The sequence below is a fragment of the Cottoperca gobio genome, chromosome 10, assembly GCF_900634415.1.
Source record: "Cottoperca gobio chromosome 10, fCotGob3.1, whole genome shotgun sequence".
NCBI classification, from domain to species: domain Eukaryota; kingdom Metazoa; phylum Chordata; class Actinopteri; order Perciformes; family Bovichtidae; genus Cottoperca; species Cottoperca gobio.
Window position 1 is genome coordinate 14650353 of NC_041364.1, and position 11955 is coordinate 14662307.

Consider the following 11955-nt stretch of genomic DNA (forward strand, 5'->3'; position numbering starts at 1 on the left):
GAGGCGGAAGAGCGGCTTCAGCATGCTGACATCGTCGAGACGGTGAACCAGGGAAGACTGTGCCTGGGCTGCATTGGCAGATCAAGCTGGAAGGACGCAAAAGCCAGAGGAGCGGTGGAGTGTGATGCACAGGGACACCGATCGGTGGAAATGAGACAGCAGAGCAGCTGGACCGGTTGGGACAGTGTGCGAGGAAGATCTCTGGGATAGAAGGATATCCGAAATATGGAGAGGCACCGGATCAAGTTTCTGCTTTGTTCTGTCCATACACCAACACCAACAAACTTCCGAAAGGTAGAGACTAACTGAGAATCCCTGCTGTTTGCTGTGTGGGTGACCAGCCAATCTGGAACACCTCATGCCATCATGCCAAGCAAGCCTGACGGACGGGAGATTCAGATGGCGCCATGATCAGGTGTTGGCCCCGCTGGCCGAGGGACTGGAGACAGAGAGGAAGCGAAAGAACACCAAGCTCAAAGCCAAAGGCCCTCGCCTCATCGGCTTCCCCAGGCCAAGGGAGAAGGCAGTCGAGGAGGCTGGTGGTACAGGGACCCTCGCTACGGCAAACAACTGGGAAATGAGAGCGGCCTTCCGTCATGGATCAGGAGAAGAATTGTATCAACCCTTTAGGCCAATTCAAGATGGATTTGCACTTGGCAACTACATAAAAAGCCTTTTTCCTTGAAGCACATTATAAACATTAAAGTTCCAACTGTAAATGAAATGTGTCTGTTTTATTTTCTCAAAAATCACTTTCACATATGCTCATCATGAATTTACAGGTATTTTCATACAGGAATACATTTCTAATCACATGTACAGTCATATTTTATCTGAGGTAAAAGCCACATGCTGTGCAACAGCTGGCTCATTCTGCCTTCTCTTTTGTTCCCATTCAAGAACTGGTAACATGCAAAACATGTATGAAATACAAAATGGTCATAAAAAAAGTAGAATCTTTAATAATATTGACTTTGATTTGAATAATAAGCTATAACACCAAAGTGATGCAAGCTTTTGATTGTGTAAAGAGTCATCTCTAGAGCCATTCTTTCCAGTTAATTCCAAATAAAAGCAACGGCTTTAGCAGTTTCTGTGAACTAAAGTAATGTACTAAAGTAATGTATATATAAAGTGTGTTCAACATTCCAAGTAACATTTGTATTACTATAGGCCTACACTGTAGTCCGACGCCACAAGGTGCATAGATTTCCACTGAACAACTAGGACACTCCCCACACCATGACAGAACAGTGGAAGATATTTATCGCCCACAAACTGATGACCTCATTGTTTGTTTGGCAGTACAGTGGTTAGTGCTCTTGCTTTGCAACACAAAGATTGAAGGTTCGAGCCTGCTGACTGCAAAAGAAGTTGGCAGTTGTTGTCCAACTCAATTTTTCACTCATACGTTGAAAACTTTCAGCTCTGTCGGCTTGTACAATTCAGAGACTGAGTTACATCGGCCCGAGGAGTACAAGATGCCGCTGCGGGACAATGAGAACGATGAGCTGTTCCAGCAGGAAGATATCAGCATCGGGACAGGGCACAAGTGGACGGCTAGAGGGGCGCAAGAGCAGCTTCAGCATGCTGACTTCGTCGGGACGGTGAACCATGTCAAGCTGGAAGGACGCGGAAGCGAACCCCATAAACTGGAAGGACGCGAAAGCGGTCCATACCAAGGGACACGTACAAAACACTGTCACAAGTTAAAGATATGAAGCAAAAATCTATTCATCCCTGAAACGAATGTGAACATTCATGATATTAACAGTAAACACAAACATACATACATGCGACCAATGACTGGAAATCCAACCGAGCAGACCATTAAGAAATTGAACAAGAAATATACCAAACCTCTCTACACCAAACCTCCCTACAGTCAAATCCACGGTCTGGACCCAGCAACAGACTGAGCTGAGGAAGAGAAGGTAACAAGACATGAATATTGGAGGAAATCAAGGCTTAGAGGATGTTGGACATTCAAAGATCACAAACTGTTGTGACAATTTCTCAAAGAATTTAGAATTTATAGATGGGATGAAAATGATTCAGTTGTTCGAAGAGAGCTGGAAACAAAGAACAAACTGTCGTGACAAAACAGAAATGTATAATGGCATAATGCAGGAATGGAAGGAAGGAATACTGGTTTCATCTAAAGAAGAGGAAGCTGGTGATAATGCTGTGCATTTGGATACAGTATGTCAAGCAATTAAAGAATGTCTAAATACAAAAGAACTTGAAGGAGACAAACAATATGCATTTGCCATTGTCCTCATGAAAGACAACAGATTTGTGCAGTTGTGGATGTTCCTTTTTAAAAAATAAATAAATGTATAACCTTTTTGTGAACAAGTCGCATATAATAATGGTATATAGTGAAGAGAATCCAAACTCAGAGTTCCTCTTACTGATGATGAAGAGCTTTCAATCCCATCTTGGTCTTCAATGAATAGAGCAGACTGGTTATTTTAGAATAACTATTTAATCTTCCCACTAAACCACCTAACTGTTAACAAGCAAAACATTTTTTTTTAAAGTTATTTTCCATTTATAAAAAGAATTTGTAAATGGAACAGAATGGATTGATGCTGTACTCCTGTACATGATGTGTTCTGAATGTGTTTTCCTCATTTCTTTCTGTCTCTTCCTAAAACTTGCTTAAATCAGAGAATGTAGTGCCCGAGGCCACAGAGGGAAGGGATTTTCTAGCTCTTCTCTTTCAGACTGAAATAATTAGTTAATTAATATATCTGTTGATCAACTGAAAATGAATCCCCAACAATTTGGACCATTAATTGTTTATGTCGTAACTTTCAGCTTCTCAAATTTTAGGATTTGTGGATTTTTACAGTTTTATATCTTTTGTAAACTGAATTTTGGATCGGACAAAGCAAGCAGTTTGTCACCATATCTTTTCAAATCCCTTTTAATCATCTCATGACCCTTCCAGACCACTACTGCAGATGGTTTAAGTTTAGTGTAGGGACGTCCAATCCTAGGGAAAGAGGCATGACTGTTTTGTTTTTCCACATGCTGCAGCACCAGAGTCCCTTTGGCAGCAGACGGTGACCAAAGCACTCTGCAAAGCACTTTTGGTGTGAGTGCACTAAAAAGGATGTACCTCTGTTGACCCTGTCTGAATTGTTATTAACCAATACATTTCCTTACCCAGATACTAATGGTGGCTGGGCAGAAGAGACCAGGGCTGGTCGATGTGGAGAAAATCAAATGTCACAATACTTTTGACCAAATACCTCTATCAATATCGGGGCTATATTGGTGCTTTCACAAAATATTTACACAATGAGATTTTCGATATAATGATTAAGTAGATAAAGGCCACTAATGGAACAGTCTGGGAAGTTCAGGAAATTAAATCACTTTACTGTAATGCAGCCTTTAAAGCAAGGAAAGACAACACATAAGCCATATAACGATATCCAAAAGACGATATCTAGTGTCTTATCACGATATCGATATATTTCCCAGCCCTAAAGAGATTCCTTGTTAATATAAAATGCAGCCTACATCCAATGTTAAAACTGGTGGAAACGATACCTGTATTTTGAAGCTTTGACCACTAGGTGGTGTGAGAGGCTGTGACTGAAGTGATGTGCTGGTCTGCAAATACACACTTTTGAACAGTTGCTTCACTCTTGTAAATTTGATGGAGGAGGAGTTTCATCCATTTGAATGTTTATAGAATTAAATCCTTTTGGTTCAGAGGTGATGAAATGCACACATCTGACGGGCTAATAATATCTGCTGACGGAGTTCAAATTGACCCCATATTGGCTCAATTTCTCTGGTCTCTCGGCTGCTTTTTAAATTAAATTTTTTTTTTTTATATAAACCTGCTTTAAGTCTGAACATCTCTCTCTGTGAGTGACCAACATTTTTTGTCCGATCCTGCAGCCCGCTCTTTGGCAGCCGCGTCCCTTGCTGACGATGCGTCATCCCAACACAGCTCTGACCAATCGGACACGAGGACTGAACACTCTGATGAGGATGTGGGAGAAAAAGTCCCCAAACGCGCTCCCAGTGTCAAGACAACCAAGAAACCTGCTGCTAAGACGGAGGTAAGGCCAATAAAGCGCACCAATAAAACAAAAAAGCACTTGATCCTAAAATTCCCATATTGCAATTTGATAGCATCTTTCAGTAGACCTCCCCTGCTCGTCAAATGTCCTTATCTTTTAAACTTTATGCCCTCAGTGTGTACTGCAGGTTTTTCTGACAAATATTTGTGATCTCAAGTGGAAAGGTATGGTCACATTACACTTGTGTACAACAAGTAGTCTCTCCATTTCCCATTCACTTCAATGGATCCAGAATGACCGACAAATTCAAGCACGAGTTCCCTGTTTAGGTTTCGATCAATAGTCGGCTCCGACAAATTTCTAGGTCAAAGTTCAACTTTGAGCGAGTGGATTTGTTTAGTCGGCCAATGGAAACACTGCTGCACTGTGTTTGGAAATGTAGAATTTATTATTCATACAGTTAACAGTTTGTGATCCCTCTGCTCAATATTTATGTTTTACCTCCATCTGAAATGTGACATCACGTCCTTTTTTGGGGGCGCTGAGTGTGGGGAAATTTAATTGAAAAGAAATGTAAAATGACCCGTCCTTCACCTGACAACTCCTCCAGAGCCATAGAAGAAATGATCCAACTCTCCATGAAGAGTAAACTGACCTTTTTGTGTGTTATCATGAAACTCGATGTATCGCTCAACTTTAGTCGAACCTTTGGACCTCCTCTCCATTTTTATAATTCATTGTTGTATTGTTCCTTCTTTACTTTAGTCGTTTACGCAACTGTGTAAATTACACCTGTTCTTCCTCCCTCTCTCTCTCTGCAAGACTCAAACCAAGACGGTGAAGAAGCCGGCCAAGAAAAAGACCACAACTAACAATGCAGAGACGCCGCCATGAGGCCTGCTGTCCACACCCACAGGCCTACACTCGCTCCACCCACAGGCTGCAGGCCCTTCTTCCTTTTGTCTGCTCTCCACACAAACACCTATTCACTGTGGCAACAGCTCTTTTACATTTACCGGGTTGCTGCATATTTGTTCTCACGCTTTTGCTTACTGTGAGCTCATCCCAGATTCAACAGTCGTTTTTTAGACATGTTTTTAATCTGATGGTTAGTGACGCTTCAAGAAATGCTCCCTTTTTTATTTTAACCCCGACATATATGTAGGTCCCTATAGTACGTGAGAACATTAGCTCACCATGTTGCAGTTTTCCACATTCTTCACTCCTCGTTCTCTATATTTGGTTGCCTTTTGTGTCCTTTGGGCTACTCCTGCATGATTTTCAATTAAAAACAATCTGACCCACCCCGGTGCGTTCAGGCTACAAGTCTGGGTACTCCTCTGGACCTGACCATGATGGTAGAAATCCTCAGATGTTGTCTCTGGAGTACAAACATCACCAAGACGGTTGAAATCAACTGTAAAGCATTGATGGATCGTTGTAAACGTCTTCATTACGGTTTCAGACCTAATAGTTCCCACTTATGACGACAGCTCAGCTCACCACCATGTCTTTGCTCATGCAACTGTCTAGCTTTACAGTATGACTTGTGATCAGACCTCTTTTTGTTTCTATATTGTCTTATTCATTTTGACCTGTTTGACTGCATCTTGGGCCTCACAGCTTGTGGAAGAGTTTAGCTTCCCCACATTAAGTCTCTATACCTCTTACTGAGTCTGGCTCTGCTAAGTTCAGGTCTCACTTACAGCAACTTTCTTCCTCACTGCTTTAATGTGACTTTCATGTCATGTACAGTACTGGTGATGGAGTGGTTTGTTTAGTGTTGGCTGATTATCCTTCATATAGACTCCACTCATATTTATTACACTTCTGTTTTATCCAGTTATTTTGGTGATATCAATAATAGGTATAATCAGTTGTGCATAGCCAGGCCTCTTAAGGTAATGCTGTACCTCCCCAGTCAATACAGTAGTCATAGAAGAGTTGTGAGGCAACATATCTGCTTTCACCACAGTAGTGATGTCTGTATATTGTTTGTGTTCAACATTAGAAAGTCGGGGAGTAGCGCTGCACTTTCTCACTCCTCTCACCCAGCGGTGTGGTGACACTCTGCCTCTCTGTAATAGTTATACATCTCAGAATCCAGGATAAAGCAAAGCAATATGGAAATATTTAAACCAAAATCAACAGCAGGAGACTGAGGAATTATTTTCTCATCCCCGTGCTGTTGTTGCAGATGTGGAGGAAGTGTCAGACCAGGCTCCGGGTGTTTCTAAACACGCTGGATTTTTGTTCTGGGATGGGCTCTTCTGGTTGCCAGCCAATGCATTGGCCATTGTTTCTGCTGAGATTTAAAAGCATGAGACTATTTCTGCACTCAATACTGCTGTCTACGATGTGACACTAGTTTGAACCAGTAGGGGGAGACGAACCCCACCTCAACTGTTGGCAGAGTTACTAAACAATATGTAAACACGATGTAAATAGTAATCTTGACTGTATATACAGTATGAGCTTGCTTGCCTTATTCATTCTCTGGGCTTCAACACATTTAATTTTTTTAATCATTTGTGTGCTTTTTAAACTTCTTAAAGTCCTTAATGTTCTGAAACTGGAAGAAGCTCGGACTCCAGTGTGGACTTCTGCTGTTAGAAGTCTTGATTTTTGTATTTTGTTTATGAGTTTTGTATTTGTAACATTTTTTATTTTTCTGTCTTGTCTCATTAATTTGAACTCTCCTCCATCACAAAGTAAGGAATCTCCAGACTGAGTATAAACTGATACAACGTACATTCACGTTCTGCTATGTACTCTACTCAAACTGGTTCATAAGTATTTTAGGGCCAAAAGCTGAAAACAGAATTTTGTTTTCAGTCTTAATTTAATGTTTACATAGAATAGAAACACTGAATAGAAGACGGCACACAATGAAAATACTTTTTTTCTCTTCTCAAGATACAACCCTGCATTTTTTTTAAATCTTGTTTTTATGCCATTTGTGGATATTTATTGTTGTTTCTTCTGTTTGAAATCAGTATTGTATACAGAAATGTTAATTTGTATATGGTTTGTGCCAATTCTTAAAGCTCCATGTCAAACAGGATTACAGTGTGTGTGCTGTAAGGTCATGTATCAGTAATAAAACTACTAATAAAGGAAATCAAATCTGAGTGTTACTGACTGTTGTACAGTTGAAACAAATCTAATTGTGGTTAGATGAAGGAGGAACATCCATCTTGCTTATTCAGTTATTTAAAAAAGAAATACAAACATTGCACAAAAATAACTTTTGTTAAGGCCCTGTCACACACACTTCCGTATGGCAGAAATGTATGCTGGCGTATATGAAAATTTGTCAGAGTCCAAATACGTCCAACCTTTCATCTGATCGGTTCGGAAAAGTGAACGTATAAAGATACGCATGTCTAACGTATTGATTGAGTATCACTTACTTATACAAAACGTATCAGACGAATACCCAACAAATGCATAACGTATACAAAAATATAGCGTATACAAAATATCGGCAACATGCTGGTTTACGTTGATATAAGGTAAGATATAAGTAGTATTCGTTAAGAGCAGGCGGTGTTACGCTGGGGTGCGTTGTTGAACGCTGATGTTTTGAGCATGTTCAAAATTACTGGACGTACCTGACGTGTGCTTCATAAGACATGCAGACGTTACGTGACGTTAGACATACGTGAATACGGAATACGTACTTGAATACTTACCTACGTAAATACGTTAGATATAGGCAACGTCGGCTGACGGTGAATCCTACAGCCAATGTATTGATAACGAGTGGATACCCTATGTTAACATTATGCCTGACGACGGAGTAACTTATTAAACGTGTTTCTACAGTACAGCTAGCGTTCAGCATGTTAGCCGTTCTCCAGCATGACGTGAACCAGATGGCACTTTTCCAGCTCTGTTGGCCAGACGCTCTGATACGTTTTAAATAAGTAAGTGATACGCTATCAATGTTTCACATGTGTATAATAATTTGTTATGTATACGTTATGTGTACGTCAGCTACAACACCGCTGTGGAAAAGTTGGACGTATTTGGACTTGAAATCTTGAGCTACTTTTCATATACGGCGGCATGTTTCTGTCATACAGAACTGTGTGACAGGGCTGTGTGTCTGCCGTGTTCGGCGTGTCGTCTGCGTCCTTCAAACGATCACAATTTACCCTTAATTTATATCAACGTATTGCCGATATTTCGTATGGGCCGGCATACTTTTCTGTCATATGGATATGTGTGACAGGGCCTTAAGGTAGTGCAGTGTTTTTATTTTGCTCTCTGCTTTTAGTGTAGTTGGCTATTATTTTGCTGTGGTTACAGGTTGTCTTACCAAAAAGAAAACCCATCTAACCCTATGTAACTAGCAAAAATACTGAGGGTGTCGCTCACCTCTCAAGTAGTTTATTAAACACAAATTCAACACTTGTTTAAAGGCGTAACCTACTTCCTCTTACCTGGGTCTTCTCCCAATAACAGAGAAAACTTAAGAATACTTTTTAATTAATTACAGAAATGAATGAATTAATTTACTCAAAGGTAGAGAGATGGTAGCGAAGAGACATCACAGAGAGAACAAACAAGGACATGCACTAGCATGACAAATGTGTAATTCAGAGTTTGTCATTTGCGGTCTCTTTCCATGTGACAGCTGAGAAATGACTGATTGCTTTGACATTTTTCTGACCTGTTTTACATTTTCATATACCATAAACTATAATCTAACAAGTATAGTTATAACAAACGTTTTTGTCTTTTAAAAAACTGCATTCTTTGATGGTTTAATCACAGGCAGATACATTTTGGTGATGTGGGAACAAAGCAAACACAGCTTCTTTTTTTTTTTAAAGGTTTTATTGCCATCAGACAAACTTTAAGCTCTAATTACAATTGGTACCCAAAGTTAATATTATCAAATTTAAAAAAATCCTTCTTCTCAAAACTAGACCAATACTAATTCAACACAATTATTGCCATTTAGTATTGTATACAATATATATAATACATTTTGTATTAGATAATAAATTCTAATCAAAATGAAGTATAATGAATTCAATATATTCTCAGTCCTTGGGAGGCGGCATATGAGAAAACTTTAAAAAGTCGCTGTTCCAAAATCTTGACTTAAAGCCTCTGACAAAACAATTGACCGCTGCAGTTTGGGAATCTGCGCATATTTTGTCCCTTATAAGTTGCATTGAAGAGTTGTTGACCATTTCATTCCAGTTCTTTGTCAAAATCTCATAAATTTGGCTCTTTAGAGGAAATGTGAATGAAGTGATTAGTTCTCTTCCACGGTCCAAATGTTCTTCTTTCAGACCAGATGTTTCTGCCAATGTCACAAGAGCACTCTCAGCAGATTTAATTGTCTCCAGTAGTAAGCTTTTCTTTTCTTTTATATAATTGGGATCATTAAGTATATCTCTGATACCACTACTTTTATTTATTGTTCTAAATGTATTCATTTCCACTTTGAAGGGAATGTTCTTGCATCTTTCAATATATGGATAATAATCCTGTGTGATGTCAGAAGACAAGAGAGCCTTATAATATTTTGGTCCACCTAGTCCCCAAGGCACTGTGAATACTACTTCAGTCTCTATTCCATATTCACAGTACCATTGATAGGCTTTATCTAAAAGTAAAAACATACAACATTCTGCATGTTTTCCTCTTTTCAGACATGGACTGTTATAGGTATATATTATTAGTGTCTTCAACATTTTCTTCCCTTCTTTCTTAAAGAATGCATCAATGTCTTTGACTAGAATTTCCTTGGTGTGTATTTTACTTGGATACTTTACTTTAACCGCAGGAAAGGACTTGTGTTTACCTCTTTTCTTTAAAACAACAGCAAATGCATACTGGGCTTTTTCTTTCTCATCATAACATTCAGATGACCTTAAGATAAACTGCGTGAATGTATTTGCCTGAACTATATCAATAATGGTTTCCCTTTTTAGATTTAAATTTTTTTGGTCCCAAATAATTTGTTGTTCAATCATATTTTTGAACTGCTGAATATCTTCGGGTAACATCCGAAGCTTTTTTAAATTCTTCCTCCGGCCACTGGGACGATCTTTCTGATGCTGGTCTTCTTCCCTGGATAATAAAAAAGGTTGAATTGAATTCACAGAACAAAATCATATGCTAAGTATTAAGTTATTTCCATGTGCAGCTGCAAATGTACTTAATGGTGGTGTGTTGGAGTCACCAAAACATTCAACGTGAATATGGAAGATGGCTGTTAGATACAGGCCCACTATTAGGTACTTTATGTGTACAGTATGTTGAATCTGTTTAATACTTATGTTATATCTGTCCCTTCACTGTCCCTCCACTAACGCTGGTGTAAATACAGAAATGGGGGACATGGGACAAGGTTTTGACAAAGTTCATTGTCATAACTTGAATGCAGACTTATTAAAGTCAGTTGAAGGAAAACATTTTTGGACTAATTTGAACCACCAAAATCTGTCTTTTCACATTTACTTGACCCTGTATCATGGGACTGGTTGACATAACTAGATTGAGTAAATAGAGCATTTCATCTCTTAGAGTGTACAGTACCTTTCGTCTCTGTCTTGTTGTCTGCTTCTGTCCGGCTTAGTGAGAAAAAAAGGTACATTTACATATATATGTACATATACATATATAAATGTGTATATATATATATATATATATATATATATTTATATTTATATATATATATATATATATATATATATATATATATATATATTTATATTTATATATATATATATTTATATTGTGAAATTACTTAATTATTAATGTCATATTCCAGCAACTCTAATCAATTGTCAGTGTTGTCTATCATTTAACCCTTTACATTTTTTTATTTTGCCTATATATCCTACTTTTATATATATATCGGTATAGGTATAAGAGAAGAGTAACCACTTACCTGCATGGTCAGAGGGTTCAGAGCCTGGAGAGACAAATTAAATCAGATAAACGATTAAAATATATTTTTTACAAGTAAAGTTTCTATTGCTTTTTACGTTGTATTGCTTCAAAGTTAATAATATGCTCATCCTAACAGAATTACATAGACCAGTTTTATACATTCACGCAAAGGCTACGTACAAAACACTAAATGCACAAATACATTTAGAAAAACAGGTCGAAAATGTGTCCAAAATTGTTGTAACTTACCAGACTTGGGATGGAATGCCTGTCAAACAGGGGTTGACAAACCTTGTTCTCGTCATAAAAGACCATTACGTAGGTAATGTAGTTAAATCTTACTGGTCGATAAGCTTTAAAAGTAAATGTTTTGTGATAGCAAGGCTTGTCAACCCCTGTTTGAAAATTGTTTTTTTGCTGTTTTCTTGTTTCTTGTTTCTTGAGATTGAAGAAACTAAATACATATATTATTTGTACATGTACAGGTACATCTGGCTAAATATATATCTTCCCTTGGCCAATCATTTTGAACTATCTGTTGTTGCCATGCCCAGTTTCATTACGTACATAGAGGCGTGGGAGGCGGTTGTTCATTACACTTTTCACTTTCGTTTCTTCAACAGGCATGTAAGATGAAACTTACTTGCACCCTAAGGGGAAAAGCAGACACTGGACTGGAATTTATGTGCACAGAATGGCAACGGACTGGAGACAGAGAGGAAGCGAAAGAACACCAAGCTCAAAGCCAAAGGCCCTCGCCTCATCGGCTTCCCCAGGCCAAGGGAGAAGGCAGTCGAGGAGGCTGGTGGTATGGAATTTCATCCCAGGAAATAGGTAATGCCAAGTACCAATGAGCTCAAGGTAACTACTGAAAAAGGCACATGGACTGGTTCACTGAATGGCAGCGACGTGATTGAAAAGTGAAGTGAATTTTATTTAGAAAATTAAAGAAAAGGAACTTGAAATGACTATTGGGAGAGAACAGGATTCC

At 38.7% G+C, this 11955-nt stretch overlaps 2 long non-coding RNA genes across 2 annotated transcripts; one reads left to right on the forward strand and one right to left on the reverse strand.

The window, feature by feature from the left end:
- Positions 1–3890: 3890 nt before the first annotated feature.
- Positions 3891–7177, forward strand: LOC115015122 (uncharacterized). The gene is made up of 2 exons (XR_003832970.1): positions 3891–4085; positions 4869–7177. It is a non-coding gene; the product is annotated as an uncharacterized LOC115015122 (long non-coding RNA).
- A 3444-nt stretch (positions 7178–10621) lies between these two features.
- On the reverse strand, positions 10622–11318 carry LOC115015194 (uncharacterized). The gene is made up of 3 exons (XR_003832974.1): positions 11214–11318; positions 10963–10986; positions 10622–10642 (listed from the first exon to the last, which is right to left on the reverse strand). It is a non-coding gene; the product is annotated as an uncharacterized LOC115015194 (long non-coding RNA).
- Between the last annotated feature and the right edge of the window lie 637 nt (positions 11319–11955).